General features: G+C 38.4%; 1 long non-coding RNA gene across 1 annotated transcript in view; it reads left to right on the top strand.

The window, feature by feature from the left end:
* The first annotated feature begins 8,489 nt into the window (after positions 1–8,489).
* LOC148128247 (uncharacterized) overlaps positions 8,490–15,206 on the top strand; it is a 30,408-nt gene continuing 23,691 nt past the window's right edge. The window contains exon 1 of the long non-coding RNA XR_015741534.1: positions 8,490–8,570. This is a non-coding gene — a long non-coding RNA (uncharacterized LOC148128247). The remainder of the gene's footprint in view (positions 8,571–15,206) is intronic.

Genomic DNA, 15,206 nt, shown 5'->3' with positions numbered 1-15,206 from the left:
CCTGCATGATCCTATCCCAGCTAGCTCTTCCTCTTCAGGGTGGCCATTTTAGACCACTGCTACAGCCGTCTTCGAAGAGGAGTATTTGCCAAGCCAAGGAGGGGAGATCCCCTTGACCCAGATGGTGGTCTCCCCTTTCTTCACCACCCCTACAGGGCGGCTCCAGCCCCAAATCAGGATGATCGAGGCCCTCTGACAGGAGAGCATGGACCAAAGCCATGGATAATCGCGGTCTTCAGTCATTATTTCATTTTTAATAATGGTTATAAATGGTTTACAATTTCACTGTAGCTTTTCCCAACACATAACTTACAATTAACTATGGCTTGGTTTCATGATGGCTACACTATTATGTGCATATAACACGTGGCTACTCTTGAAAGCTATCCTAAAATTTAGGAATATGAAAAGTGCAGCATTTAAGATGCTAACCAATGCCCTAAATTATGATAGCATCATTATCATACTCAAAGATTTGCATTGGTTGTCAATCAGGGGTGGGATCCGACAGGGTTAACTACCAGTTCGGTCACTTATGAGGTTTGGTGATTTACGATGTGCTTCGCTGCACGCTGCTGGTGCACGCCTGTAAATTGTCATCAGCATGCTGCCTGCAGAGAAGCAGCCTTTCAAAAAGCTCTTTTTTCCTGCTGTTTTAACTGCAGCTGTGCCTCGCATGGCAGCTGGAGTTGAAAAAAATCAGGAAATAAAGGTCAGGTAAGAGGCCGGGTGAGTGAGTGGGCAAAAACATCAGCAAACATAGAACTGGTACTATGTCTGCTGCTCTTCAGAGCTACCGGTTCTACAGAGGTGGAAAGAACCGGTAGAAACACACCCCTGTTGTCAATGCTTTTAATATTTAAACAAGATAGTTTAAATACTGTATTTCAAATCCTAAGAGCTTAGGGCCTGGTTATAAAAGGGATTACTTATTTACTTTTTAAGGGTAAAGAGTTACTGCAGAATTTGCTTTAGATAAACTTCCATTTGCAAAAACCTAGAACTGTAGCACTCCCAAATGAAAAACTGACATAAAATAATCACTAACATGTTGAATTAGAAATGGGAAGGCCTATCCTCAAATCCATCCTCAGCTATCTAGCCTCTCTGAAAACTTTGGACTAGCCACTCACTGTGAATAGTACATATTCCATGCAAGTATTTGTTATGTGCAAGTTAAATAAATCTGGAAATCCATCTAATCAATAATAAATAAATAAACTGAGAAATGCACTCCACCTGGTTTTAATATGACTCCCAAAACATTAAGGCAAATTGTTTTAAATTGTTAATGTAAAAAAAAATACTAAAACTTTTCTTATTTGACTTTTTTTCATTTCTCATGTTAATTAAACTTTCAATTAATTTGTTTTATTTGCATTTGCTTCTTTTGGGGGAGTTCATTGTTAGTATCCATCTTAGATAGAACAACAGGAATATAAATAACAAATAAACTGTTTATTGTTGCCATCATCATTGCTGCAAATGAAGAGGAAGGAAATTCATTTAGCCAGAAGATCAACATGGAAGGTCACAAGCATAAGATCCATGATCATAACTCCATACTAGTGCTGACCGGGGTTGGGGGGTGGGAGGAAGATACCTGTTTATAAGTAGCTATTTGCTGAACTAAATATATAAGGGAACCTTTAGAAAGGTCACCTATGAAGAAATTAGGGCACAATAAAACATATGGTAACTAGCAATCTTATATACCCTATAACCATCAAGCCTTTATAAGTCAAAACTTTATTGCTTCTTCGTTGGGAAAACAGCATATGATACTTTTTCTAGGGAACCAGACAGGAAAGAGAAAAATGCTGAAAACAAAGTACTTGAAACTTAATAGTAACTAGTTAAGTATACTCAGTTAAAATCAGTGTAATAGATATGTATATTTTTTAAATATAAACAATAATATTGAACACAGATGAAAATGAGATTATGCCTCTGTTTAATAATATGCAATCAGAGTAATGGAAGAGGACAAATTATTTCATTCTTTTATAAAACTTTGCAGAATATTGCATGCCAAAAAACAAGTGAATGCTATAATTAAGTTCCTCAAAAGACTTCAGAAATAAACTAAATGTTTTAAAGAATTTCTCATTAGTATCAAGTTGATGAGCCAGGATTATCATTTTGTATACCTCGCTGAGGTTATAATAAGGAAGATAAAAAGAAATGTAGATTCAAAACTATAAAAATCTATCTTAGAAAAGAGGTAGATTTGACCATGGGCAAAGCAGTTAGAATCTGTCAGTCAGTTAAAGTTACATTGTGATCTCCAAAACAGATATGGACCAAGTGTAAAGCAAATATGGACGACAAGCAGAAATAATAATAAAAAGAAAAGCAGAATTTTGCATAGGCAGCCAAAGACACAATAGGGAATTTCTCTAGCTTGGAGTCCATAGATATCTGCTTGCCATGGGCTCTTCCATACTTTCAGGAAATATGATTGCATGAGGCATCAATCAGATCTCAATAATAGTATAGGGGCTGTTTGGAAGATAAAATAGAGCCATGCAATTTTTCTCTTTCCTTTCTCAACCCTCTTCTGGACTGGGCAAGGCATCAGAACTCCCTCACAATAGAGGATCTCTATTGTCTTGACTTACACAGAGCTCTAGCTATGTCTTGACTTAGGCTACAGGTTGTATAAGATCAAACTGGAAAAAATGGAATAAACCCCAGAAATAATACTCTTCATTAAATCACAGCATAGCATATTTGGTACTCAAAGCAGGAAATATAAAACAAATGTCCAAGCATATGCATCAGTTTATCAGAGTGTCAGAAATAAACATCCAGTATTGTTTTCCTTGGGGAGCTGTAGCTGCAAATATAGAACATAACTACATTGCAGCAATAGAGAATAATGTAAAGTCATCAATTATAAAACAGACATTGTTTGTAAATCTAATTTTCAAAATGTATAAAATAGAACCAAAATACACAGCCAAAAAACTTAAATCAACAGCTGTAGTAAAAAGAGTAATTCCTGTTCAAGAGGAATGTCAAATAGAAGTATTAAAAATCAATTTGAAATAATTTTGAGGAACACTGTGCTTATTGTAAGTCTTTAAAAATACAAATATTGGGGGTGTTGTTAATAGACATTTGATTGTAACAGAGGCAAAGACAAGCAACTCAAGACCAAAATTAGATCTTATTGATGGAATTATTAAATTAGGAACCAATGGCAAACTAAACATTGTGGAACTATGCTATATTCATCCACGTAGCTAGAAAATTTGGATAGGTATAACTGGAAGATTTTTAGAAGAAAATGAAAAAGCTAGATGGAATGTTGCCATTGAAAATAATTGACAAGCAGAAAGGACATGGTATAATGTAGAAGTCTATTGTTAAATACAGTTAAGTGTAATAAATATGTAAAAGTAGATACAATTACAGTATTTTTACTACTAATAACAAAAACTATTTTTTCAGTTCTGAATTTTAAATGAGAAGGCCATAAAAAATATGTCATTTGGGAACTACCACTTTCACAACTCCCATTTAGCCTTAAATCTACTCCAGAAAATCTTCCCATTAAGTTATGCTATGGAGTTGCTAGTGCTTACTTTATATGGACATCATTATAAATTGTTTAGTACAGGTAGTTGCAGAAGTTGACCATGTTACTTATCCGGAGTATTGTCACCACTCCTTTGGAAAGTATTTTTCCTTTTGATGTAAATTATTCATGTTCATGTTTCTCCCTGATTTTGCCTGGCTTTTATTCTGTTATGTGAATTGATTTTTTAAAAGTTTGCTTTTGATTAATAAACAAACAACAAGTTATATTTTGCTAGCTGAGCTAAGTAATGTGTGTGTTTGCTCTGATTTGGATATAGGTTGTCCTCATTTACCAACTGTTCATTCAGTAACTGTTCTAAGTTGAAAGGATGCTTAAAAAGGAGACTTGTAACTCATCCTCAAAGTTAGAGCCATTACAGTATCCCTATGGCCATATGATTCTGGCACTTGGCAACCTGCGTGCATTTACAATTGTTGCATGTCCCATGGTCATTAAATCATAATTTTCAACCTTACAGCTGACTTCTGGCAAGCAAGATCAACGAGGGAAGCTGGTAAAAAGTCATGCTCACATGATATCATACTTAATAATTGCAGGTGATTTACTTTATGACCATGTTGATATTTCATGATATTTCATTTTGCAAACACTGAGTTGCCAATCTCAACTGCAGTGAGAACTACCTGTATAGCATTAGCAATAGCACTTAGACTAATAATACCACTTTACAGTGCTTTACAGACCTCTCTAAGCGATTTACAGAGTCAGCATATTTCTCCCAACAATCTGGGTCTTCATTTTACCCACCTCAGAAGGATGGAAGTGTGAGTCAACCTGAGATTCAAACTTCCAAATTGCAGGCAGCCATCAGTCAGTAGAAGTAGCCTGCAGTATTGCACTATAACCTTATACTCTGAGTACAATGAATATAAGGACTCATTGGAAGTGCTGGATGTAGACTGAACTAGAAATTATCTAAATATCCCAGCTTACAACATATCTCCTTCCACCATTCACCATTTAAATGTTTTGTCTGTCTTCAGCCTCTGCCAATCTCCCTATCACTTAACTTCCTATCATCTAACTCCCACTTACGCTATTCCCCAAGATACAGAAACCACCTAGCATAAACAGCAATACTCCCTCCTCCCCCTTTGCTACTGTCAGCCCACTGTCAAACCACAGTGCACTACTTCTGTCAGGCTAGCTGAGAAACTGGCTCCCGCTGTATGGGTTTAGCCCACCTTATCAGCCTTGGCAGAAGGGATATGCTGTGGCCCCCTCAACCAAGGAATTTTAGCTGGTGTAGTCCAGAAGAAGAGCCCTTTTCTGCAATGGCTCCTACCCTCTGGAATATCATGTCAATCAAGGCGAGAGCCATTCATCCTTCTAAAAGGCCTTGTATACATGACTATGCCAACTAGCTGATGGACACTTGGCTAGCTGAATGTTGCAGATTCTGTCAGATGATAATAATGTTTCATTGCAGCCTTGTAAAAAAAAAAAAACATATGAGGAGAAAGGCTTTGGAAAAACCTCATTTCCAACAATGAATTTGATGAAATGTTTTTCCGGTGAAACTGGTCTATCAGGGCAACCTGGTCTACCCAAAAAATGGGAAGGAGCCATACTGCTTCCACTTTTGCCTTTCAGCCCCAATGTAGAAGCCTTTTGCAGGCAGTCGCTCTCATGACAAACTATTTTTTGTGTTGAATTTATATTTTACCGACAAAGAAATAAATAGATCTAGTATAGATCTATTTTAAGCTATTTAGCTCTTGTCAGCTTTTCTAGGATTTGAACCCAGGCTGCTTACATATTAGATAGATGTATTAACCGCTAAGCCACAGGCTCTCCTTGCTTTGTTGGCTATACCAGGGGAGAGATTAAGTGTTTTTCCAGTAAAACTAGTATATCACTCCTGAAATATAAAAAATATAAATTCAACACAATGAATTTGATGGTGATTTGACTAAAATTCTGAATCAACCAACTTTTAAAATAAAATTGGAAAAATCTAATTGAATCATGTTATCATATCTGATGTTAATAATTTATTAAATTTATATACTCCCAGAAACTCTGGGCAAAGCTTTTTTTTTTTTACTTTCCATATCAGTTCAAAAAGTAAATATGAGTGATTAAATCTGATATTTCCAAATCAGTCTGAAATCTCCAAAGGATTTATGTGCAAGAAAAATTGACCGGAAAAATTCATATTAGATTAACCTGAGGTTTGGAATCAAATTAATTTAATTTTCTTAACAGATTTTACTAATCAAATAATCAAACCAAAGCAGTGATTCAGTGATTCAAGTAGAAGCTAATTCCCAAGCCTTTACAAAGAAAAGGAAAGACGTCACAGGTATTTTTAAAAGAAATTTGAGAGAAAATGCACTGCAAATAATTGACTATGCAACGGGACCCCCCAAAATAGGAACACAGATATTCTATACATTCTTCGTATGTGCTTCCAAATTCTCCTTTGTCAGTACAGTCCCCATCTTCTGTTATCAATATTTCCAATTGTATATTAGCCTTTTGATGATGGTTTGTTAATCTGTATTAGGCTAGAGATTAGATTTATCATTTTTTTTAGGTTTCAGAATCCCTATAAATTAAATCGTTTACACTGTTTACACACATTTAGTCTTGCTGCTAACTAAATACTCTGGTTATTTATCCGTTGGCATTTAGTTAAGAGATTACAGGGCTCTAGAGCTGAACGTTTGAAAGATTTGTATCCTCTTCCATTCACAGATATCACCTGAAATTTCTTTGGCTTACATTCCAGAGTCACTTACGAGTACTTCTGCTATTTGAGCTACAGATGAATAATCAAAAAATGATCATATGCTACAAGGCCAAAAAGGGAAAAGTGGCAGGGAAGAAACCTCAAGGGGCCATGCCCTCCCCAATCCATCACCAGCTGTACTCTCTATGTAGGAGACAGCCTCCTAATAGAAGGCAGCTATTATCTTTAGAAATATCTCATTAGTCCTACCTTCCCAGGTTGCCTCTCTATTAAAATGTGATAAATGAATTCTGCCATTGCCAATTCCAGTCCTGTCCCCTTAATGAAATGAAGATGCATCATGCTGGCAAGCACTCAGGATAGAGATAATTATTCATGGGCCAGTGGAAATATTTTAGTCACTGAACTCAGAAGTGTTTCCCAAATAATAGAGATCAAGTCTCTTTTCTTTTTATTTTCTTTTTTTCCTTTTTGCTTCTCTTTGTTTGTTTGTTTATGTTTTGAAGACTATGTGCGAAGGATATGTGTGCTCTTTAATAAAAGTGCCTTTCATACTCCCTTATTTGAAGATTATTTATCCTAGGTCAGATCTCCCAATTTTTATATGAAAACATTTAGTAGCAAATTGGGTCTGAGGAGAGATATTCAATATCCCAATGAGCAAAGTTATTCAGGGGGACTTTTTTAATCCGAGCTCAAGAGGGCTTATTTGTGGAAGTTCTATAACATGTCTTGGCTATTGCCTGAAGCCTTAGATTCAAATCTGGAAAAACTGACTAAATCATTATAGGAATGCTAAACCATTTTTTTTTTAAAGCTATGAATATCACAAACTATTCTACCTCATTCGAAGGAAACTTAACTCATTCACTTGGGAACAAATGTGGTTATCAAGGATCAGAACTGGAACTTCCTGAATTAGATATTTAAAAGTTTTCCATATAACTCCATAAATTACTATAAAGTGTATACAACCAAGCCCAAAAGACTGTATAGCTGCACCAGTGTTAACTGGAGTTACATACTGGTAGTGCTAATAATTTGAGGAAAGTCTGGCCAAGTTGTATCAAAGCAGCTTTGCCAATTTGGCTGCACACCCATCCCACCCCAGGCTGAGTAATGCAGAAAAGATTGGCCAAGAGTGCTAAAATTCAGGGCCTCAGATCTGGAGTGTAGCAGGTTTTGATTATGCTTGCTGACAGGTATATTATATTATATAGTATATTATAACAGATAGTCATTTTATTAGTTTAATGAGATTTTGTGCAAATCATATTTTAATCAACAAAACAACACATTTCCAAGCTAGTCATACAATTGTTCAAAGATAAGATAAGATAAATTTATTGTCATTGTACTCAGAAACCTGAGAACAATGAAATAAGGTGCTCTTTCACAACATACAACTGAACAACACCAAAAGACATATACAAATAACAATGTAAAACAAATTAAAACAAATAACAGTTAAAAACTGTACAACCAGGATATATATATGTTAAGACCACCAGATTCATAACTCTGCATTTAACCTGATCACAGCACTTGGGTAAAAGCTATATTTAAATCTACTTGTCCTGGCTTTCAGCACTCTATATCATCTTCCTGATGGTAGGATCTCAAACAACGAGTGGCCTGGATGCGAAGGGTCTCTCAAGATCTTTTGTATCTTCCTTCTACATCCCATGTTATACAACTCCTCCAATGAGGGAAGAGGACATCTGCTGATCTTTTGTGCCCTTTTTATCACTCTTTGGAGTGCCCTTTTCTCCGCCTCTGTACAACTCCTAAACCACACACAGAGGCAATAAGATAAAATGCTCTCTATAGAGCTTCGATAAAAGGCAACCAACAGACTCTCTGGCAGTTGTTGTGATCTTAAGTGTCTTAAAAAATACAGTCGTTGATGAGCCTTTTTTTCTAGGGCTAAAGTCCAGGGTTTAAAATTTTTCAGCTTAGTAGGTATAATGGAGAAATATACTTTTGTTCTCCATGGGGTTCTTATTTTTTCTATTCTCCATCATGTTTGATCCCAACTTCTGTAAACAGATTGGGGTGTGTGTGTGAAAGGGGATTCACATTTTCCTTTCTGCTGCCTGAGAGCCTGTCAATCCAGCTGCATGTTTGGACACATGGAGTTAAATTCCTTTTGTATATATAATGTACTGTAGCTAATTGTTTTTTTCATCAATGTTGGCTCTCAATAAGGCTCAAAGGTCATTGAATCTCCCCAGTCATGGTGGACTTTGCAATGAATATGTCAACCGTGTATGTATTTTTAAATTTTATTTAAGAAAATTCTATGCTAGGAATTAATAGGAAGGGAATTAAAAACAATTGTATAGTATAATGACATTGCATTTATATAAATCTTGCACAAATCTATCATGAGCTAACATTTTCTTTCTTTCTCTCTCTCTCTCTCTCTCTCTCTCTCTCTCTCTTTCTTTCTTTCTTTCTTTCTTTCTTTCTTTCTTTCTTTCTTTCTTTCCCAACCAATTGAAACTCTGCAGCATACTGTGCAACAAATTCTGATCTGGTTAATTCAAGTTATCATACCTCAAAAAATTAGGCAGCTGGAAAACTTGCTAGAAGAAATAATTCAAATTATAAGAACAGTTCCCTTGTAAGGAAAAGTTTAATTTAGATTAAAAGCAATTAAAAAAGAAACATTAAGATAAAATTATCCATGATGTGAAATAATATTAAAGAGAAGTTCTTTTTCCGCTTTCAGATAATTATAATTCAAACTCATCCAATGAGACTAAATGTGAAGTAATTTAAACCATGGAATATGCTAACTTCAAATATAGCTACCAGTTTAGAAGAGGACTAGGAAAATTAATGATATTAATGGCTAATACTGATGATGGACAGTGTATGTAGGATTAGATGGTCTCTTCACTTCAGGTAGTAAGTTTGTTGTGATTTTAAAATGTTATAAAGTAGAGAAATAAGTAAACATGAACTGAAGTGTGTAGCAGATCAAATAACACACTAACACAGACAAACATAGAACACACATATATGCCAGAGACTGAATATATAGCAATGGTTATAATAAATCAATAAAGAAATAAAATCTATTTATTATACCTGAATGATGTTTTTAAGAAGGGAAGTGTTTTGAAGATATGACAGTAAATCAATAAACAACATATATTTCTCCATTTTGAACAATTGGACTCAGCCAGCCTTAGAAAAGGCACAGAATCTCAACATGTAGTGTACTATATACACTACAGAACTATTGTCTGAAGATTGTAGCGACTCGATGGGGCATGCAAATTCAAAATTAACTGACTATTTACAAGGTTGGAATAATGTTGTGGATATGTTATGTTGGAATTAAGTAAGCAATTCATCTTGAAATAGTTGTATTTATTCTAGAAGTTCTAATTCATAGTTTAGGAATGCTGTCACTATAAAACATTTGCTAGATTCACAAGTGGTGCCATCAGTAAAGAATGGGTTACATAAAATTAGATGAGTAGCAAATAAATCTAATTTAAAATTAAAAAATGATTATAAGGAAAGATAAAAAGCAGCTTCTAGATCTACTAACACTCAGAATATAATATAACTGAGATTATAATATAACTAGTTTTAAAAATCACATGGTAAAGAGAGAGAGAGAGAGAGAATGAAGGTAAAGAAGGCCAGTCGGGAGCAGGAAGTAAAATCTAGGTCAGAAACATAAATAGAACTGCAACTTAGGCTGTGATAAGGCAGAAATAAGAGAAGAACTATCTATGTTTAATTACCAATTGGCCAATGAAATACAGGATAATTTTTCCCTGTTTTTTTTTCAATACTCATGTCTCTTGGAATTTGGATTGAATTGAATTTCTTCTTATTCATCATTGTTCCTTATAACAAGAACTACTCAACCAAAAACAATTAAGAATTCAGGCAGCATTGGAGGTTGATTATGCTAATCATTGTTAATTATTTATTAACTAGAATGGAAAATCTGTTGATTCCTTTTGAAAGAAGATATTTCTTGGTTGAACCTAGAACTCATTCACTTTCTCCTTCTACTTAACTTGAGGCAATACAAGCAAATCATGCAAATGATCAAGAAGGAAGTAGGATTGTTTTGGTCTGATGGATAAAACACTAAGCATGCAATATGCACGAAATGAAAACAGGTTGGAATCTCCATGCAGGTATTGTATACAATATCTTCTTCCCAATACTAACCCAACATTATTGTTAAACATAGATTGCAACTGAACTTCCCATTTCATGTAGTAAAATACACAAGAGAAGCCTGTGTATTATTGATACTCAGATAAGACACCTGAGTGGTAAGCATCTGCAAACATCCCTGCTGAAGCCAGTGCTTTCACTTTTCTGTTAATGCCAATAAAATAATGAACATTATCTAATGATAAAAAGCTATAAAATTGTAATCTGTTGTGGAGCAGCGAAATAACTTGAGGCAAACACGTAGTGAACTTCAGCTTTTACTTTATTGTAGCAATAAAGGGTTGCTGCGGCTGCTGAGCTAACAAGGTAGCCAGCTGGCAAACAACAGCTGATGCCATTTGACAGCTCCCTTTTCTAGTCGGCTGTCAAATGGCATCAGCCAATAGGAATGGTCCATGTTCCCGCTGGAAACATGGACAGGAGTGAAGACTTCAGCTCAATCTTTTCTGAACGCCACACTCCTTTCCCCCAGAACAGAGCATGCGTAGTCCTTCAGATAACTCAGGCGCTTGCGTAGGCCGCCAGATCTTCTAAGTCCTGATGAAGCTGCTGCTGGAAGGAACTTTTCTGCTTGCTGGGCAACTTCTGGTGCTGACGAAGCTGGTGTCTCGACTTCAGGCATTTCTGGGTGAGGGACAGATGGCTCTTCAGGTAGGCTTGCGTTCCTGTTGGCTCTGAGGGAAGTTTCTTTGGGCACCAGCGGTTTCTCTGTTGCAGGAACGTCTTGAGGGCCATCTGCAGACGCACTCCAACGCCCTCTAAGCTGATCAATATGGCGGCGCCAGATGTGCCCATCTTGCAGTTGGACCCTGTAAGACTTAGGACCAGTTACCGCCACAATTTGCCCAGGCATCCACAAAGGGTGTCCCACATAGTTATGGGCATAGACTTGGTCATTCCCAGCGAACTCCCTTGCCTGGCTTTTTGACCCTAGGGATGTGACTGGGGCATAATGTGGATGGAGTCTGTCTAGGGTAGTCCTCAGACGTCTACCCATGAGAAGTTCAGCCGGAGACCTATTAGTGGTGGCACAGGGAGTTGTGTGCTGGGTCAGGAGATACTTAGTGAGCCTAGAGTGCCAATCTATAGGCCCAAACCTTGCCAGGGCCTCCTTAACTGATCTGACTGCCCTTTCAGCCAGGCCATTACTGGCAGGATGAAAAGGAGCTGTAAGTGCATGCCTTATTCCTAGGTTGGCTAGGAAGACCTCAAACTTACAGGAAGTAAACTGGGGGCCATTATCAGACACGATGGTGTCAGGGAGGCCATGGGTAGCGAATATCCTTGATAGAGCCTTAGTGACAGCTTCTGAAGTTGTGGTGGTCATCAAGGTCAGTTCTACCCATTTAGAAAAAGAATCAACCACCACCAGAAATGTATGCCCATGAACGGAGCCAGCCAGATCAATATGCATCCGGGACCAAGGGGCCACAAAATCTTCCCACCTGCCTGGAGTGGATGTGGGTGGAGCAGGTCTGGTAGCTTGGCATGGCTGATGAGCATTCACCCAACTTGTAATCTGAGCATCCATGCGTGGCCACCATACATAACTGCGAGCCAGGGCCTTCATCCTGACAATACCGGGATGGCCCTCATGTAGGACCTTTAAAACCGAGTCTTGCAACTTGGAAGGGATAACTACCCTTGTTCCCCAAAGTAAACAGCCTTGCAATGAAGATAGCTCTTGCTGGCAAATTTTGAAAGGCACGAATTCTGGGGCGTAAGGAATTGCTGGCCACCCCCTTCCCACCCAGTCAAGAACTTTGGTGATTACCTTGTCCCTGGAAGAATGGGCAGCGATATCAAGGGCAGTGATGGGGAGTTTGAGATCGTTGATCTGGAAAACAGCATTAGTTGGTGCAGGATCCTCCACAGGAACAGGCAGGGGGCAGCAACTAAGAGCATCAACATGGCATAGACTCTTGCCAGGTCGATGAACCAGTGTATAGGCATAGGCAGCCAGAAATAAAGTCCACCTGGTCATTCTTGGAGACAAAATCTGAGGAATTTGTTTCTCACCAGACAGAAGGCCTAACAGAGGCTTGTGATCCATGATCAACTCGAAATAGTGTCCATATAGAAATTCATGGAATTTTTTGACAGAAGCAACTACAGCCAAAGCCTCCTTGTCAATTTGGCTGTAGTTGCGCTCAGCTGGGGAAAAAGTTCTGGAGAAAAAGGCAATGGGTGCCTCAGAACCGTTAGGCAGTCTATGACTTAAAACAGCACCTATACCAAAAGGAGAAGCATCTGCTGCTAAAACTAAAGGTAAATGTTCATTAAATTGTATCAGGACAGCATTGGATGTAAGTAATGATTTGACAGCATGGAAGGCATGGGCTTCCCTAGGTCCCCAGTGCCAGGGGGATCGCTTGTCCAAGAGTCTGTGCAGAGGCTTTATGAGGCAACAGAAGCTTTATGAGGCAAAAATGAAGCGTAAAAATTAAGAAGTCCTAAAAAGGCCTGGAGCTCAGTTTTTTTAGTTGGCGTAGGTGTCTCGTGAATAGCCCTTACTTTGGATTCGATTGGGTGATTATCAGAAGCGTCAATTCTGTATCCCAAAAATTCTACCTGTGGGGTGGCAATAGTGCACTTGTCTTTCTTTAACTTAAGACCATGCTGTCTGAAACTATCGAGGACTCCTCTGACTCTGCAGTAACTGAGGCTTGTCAGGGGCAGATATTAAAATGTCATCAAAATACAGAATTACACCCAGTAATCCTTGAAGAAGTCTTTCCATTAAGGATTGGAAAATTCCTGGGGCTACACTTACACCAAAGTTGAGGTGCCTACATTTGAAAGCACCCCTGTGCGTTACAATAGTTTGTAGTTCAGCAGCTGTTTCATCAACAGGGAACTGTTGATAGGCCTGTGACATGTCTAATTTAGCTAAAATGGTTCCTGGCTCAAAAGAATGTAGTAGGTGCTAGATAACAGGGACTGGATAGGCGCTGATTTGTAAATATTTGTTCAGTGACGTCTTGTAATCTGCGCAGATTCTTACGCTCCCGTCTTTCTTCAGGGATGTTACTACTGGGGTTTCCCATTTTGCAAAGTCCACAGGCTCTAATACACCTTGTTTAATTAATTTGTCAAGCTCCATGTCTAATTTGGGGCAGATTGCAAAAGGTACCCTTCGAGGCTTTAAATGGATTGGTACTGTCTGAGGGTCCAAGTTGAAAGATATTGGGGTTCCTGAATAACAGCCCAGCCCCTCACTGAACACATCAGTATAATCATTAAACAAGGTGTCCACTTCAGCATTTGTAATAGAGTGGATTCCGCTTATATGGAGGCCAAGGGCAGGGAACCAGTCTAACCCAAACAGGCTAGGGAAGGCACAATCCACTACCACTAAAGGCAAGTGACCTTTAAAATTTTGAAATTATACAAAAAACCTTGCCTTTTCTGATGACTGGGATGGTTCTGCCTTGGTAGTCGCGTAGGGTTAACTGGCAGCCGTGAAGCTTCTTCTTAGCCATTCTGGGAAGTAGTTGTTTCAAGGTGCTCCATAAGATGATGGACAGTGCTGAGCCTGTGTCAACCTCCATTCTGCAAGGTTTCCCTTCTATAGAAACAAAAACACTAATTTTGTTAGAGCCTTTGTTAATCAGCTTGGCTTGATAGCAGGTAAAACAGTCTTCAACTTGTTTTTAGAAATGTTGGGTTGTCTGAGCCTTTTGGGCAAAAGTCTTTCCTGCTTGACAGATCCTGGCTAAATGATCCTTCCTTTGGCATTTTAGACAAATGGCATTCCTGAACTTGCAGGATGCCCTGAGGTGGTTTCCCCCACAGCTTAGACAAATGGGCTGATGCCATAGAGGTAGATTGGGGTTTGGCCTGTTTTCCCCTTGACTGGTTTTATGCTGCCTGAGGCGATTTACATCATAATGGATGGCTCAGCTGCCCTGGCTAATTGGATTTCCCTGAATTTCTGCTGCTGAAAGTGCTGATAGTTCAGCAGCTTGAGACTCTTCAATTGCTAATTTAAGGGTTAAATCCCCTTTAGCCAATAGACGCCTTTGTAGCCTTAAATCCCTGACTCCACAAACTAGTTGGACTAATAACATGTCTTCCAGATAGTCTCTAAACCCACAATGCAAGGCAGCTGTTCATAGGGCAGCCATGTACCCACTAATAGTCTCTCCCTCAGCCTGAATCCGTCTCCAAAAAGCATGACTCCTGGCAATTTGGGATGGCTTAGGGGAATAGTGGTTGGAAAGAATTTCCTGCAATTCTTCCCATGGAACAGTCTTAATTGAACTTGGAGCCAATAATGCCGTAGCAGTGTCAAACGTTGTGGCTCCTCAAAAACTGAAAAAGTAGGACTTTTTCCTATGGTCAGAAATGTCAGCAAGGTCTATGGCATCTAGGAAACGGTCAAATCAGTTTCTGTAGGACTCCCATGTTTCCGCTGTCAGTCTGAAAGGCAGGAATGCAGGGTTCGAAGTCATCTCGACTCAGCGGTGCCGGATCTTTCGAGGAAAGTTGAAATTTGCACTCGCGAATAGTGACAGTAGCTCTTAAAGTGACATTCAGCTCAGTAGTGACTTTGGCTCTTTTTGTAGTGACTTTGCTCAGCGATTCTTTGCCTGGTTGCCTCTTATAGGTATCCTGTCCTCGTTGCCAGTGTTGTGGAGCAGCAGAATAACCTGAGGCAAACACGGAGCGAACTTCAGCTTTTACTTTATT

The sequence above is a fragment of the Pseudonaja textilis genome, chromosome 1 (genome assembly GCF_049901715.1).
Source record: "Pseudonaja textilis isolate UNSWEBS1 chromosome 1, rPseTex1.2, whole genome shotgun sequence".
NCBI classification, from domain to species: domain Eukaryota; kingdom Metazoa; phylum Chordata; class Lepidosauria; order Squamata; family Elapidae; genus Pseudonaja; species Pseudonaja textilis.
Note: the sequence above shows the minus strand (reverse complement) of the source record. Positions and strands in the feature narration are given on the sequence as shown.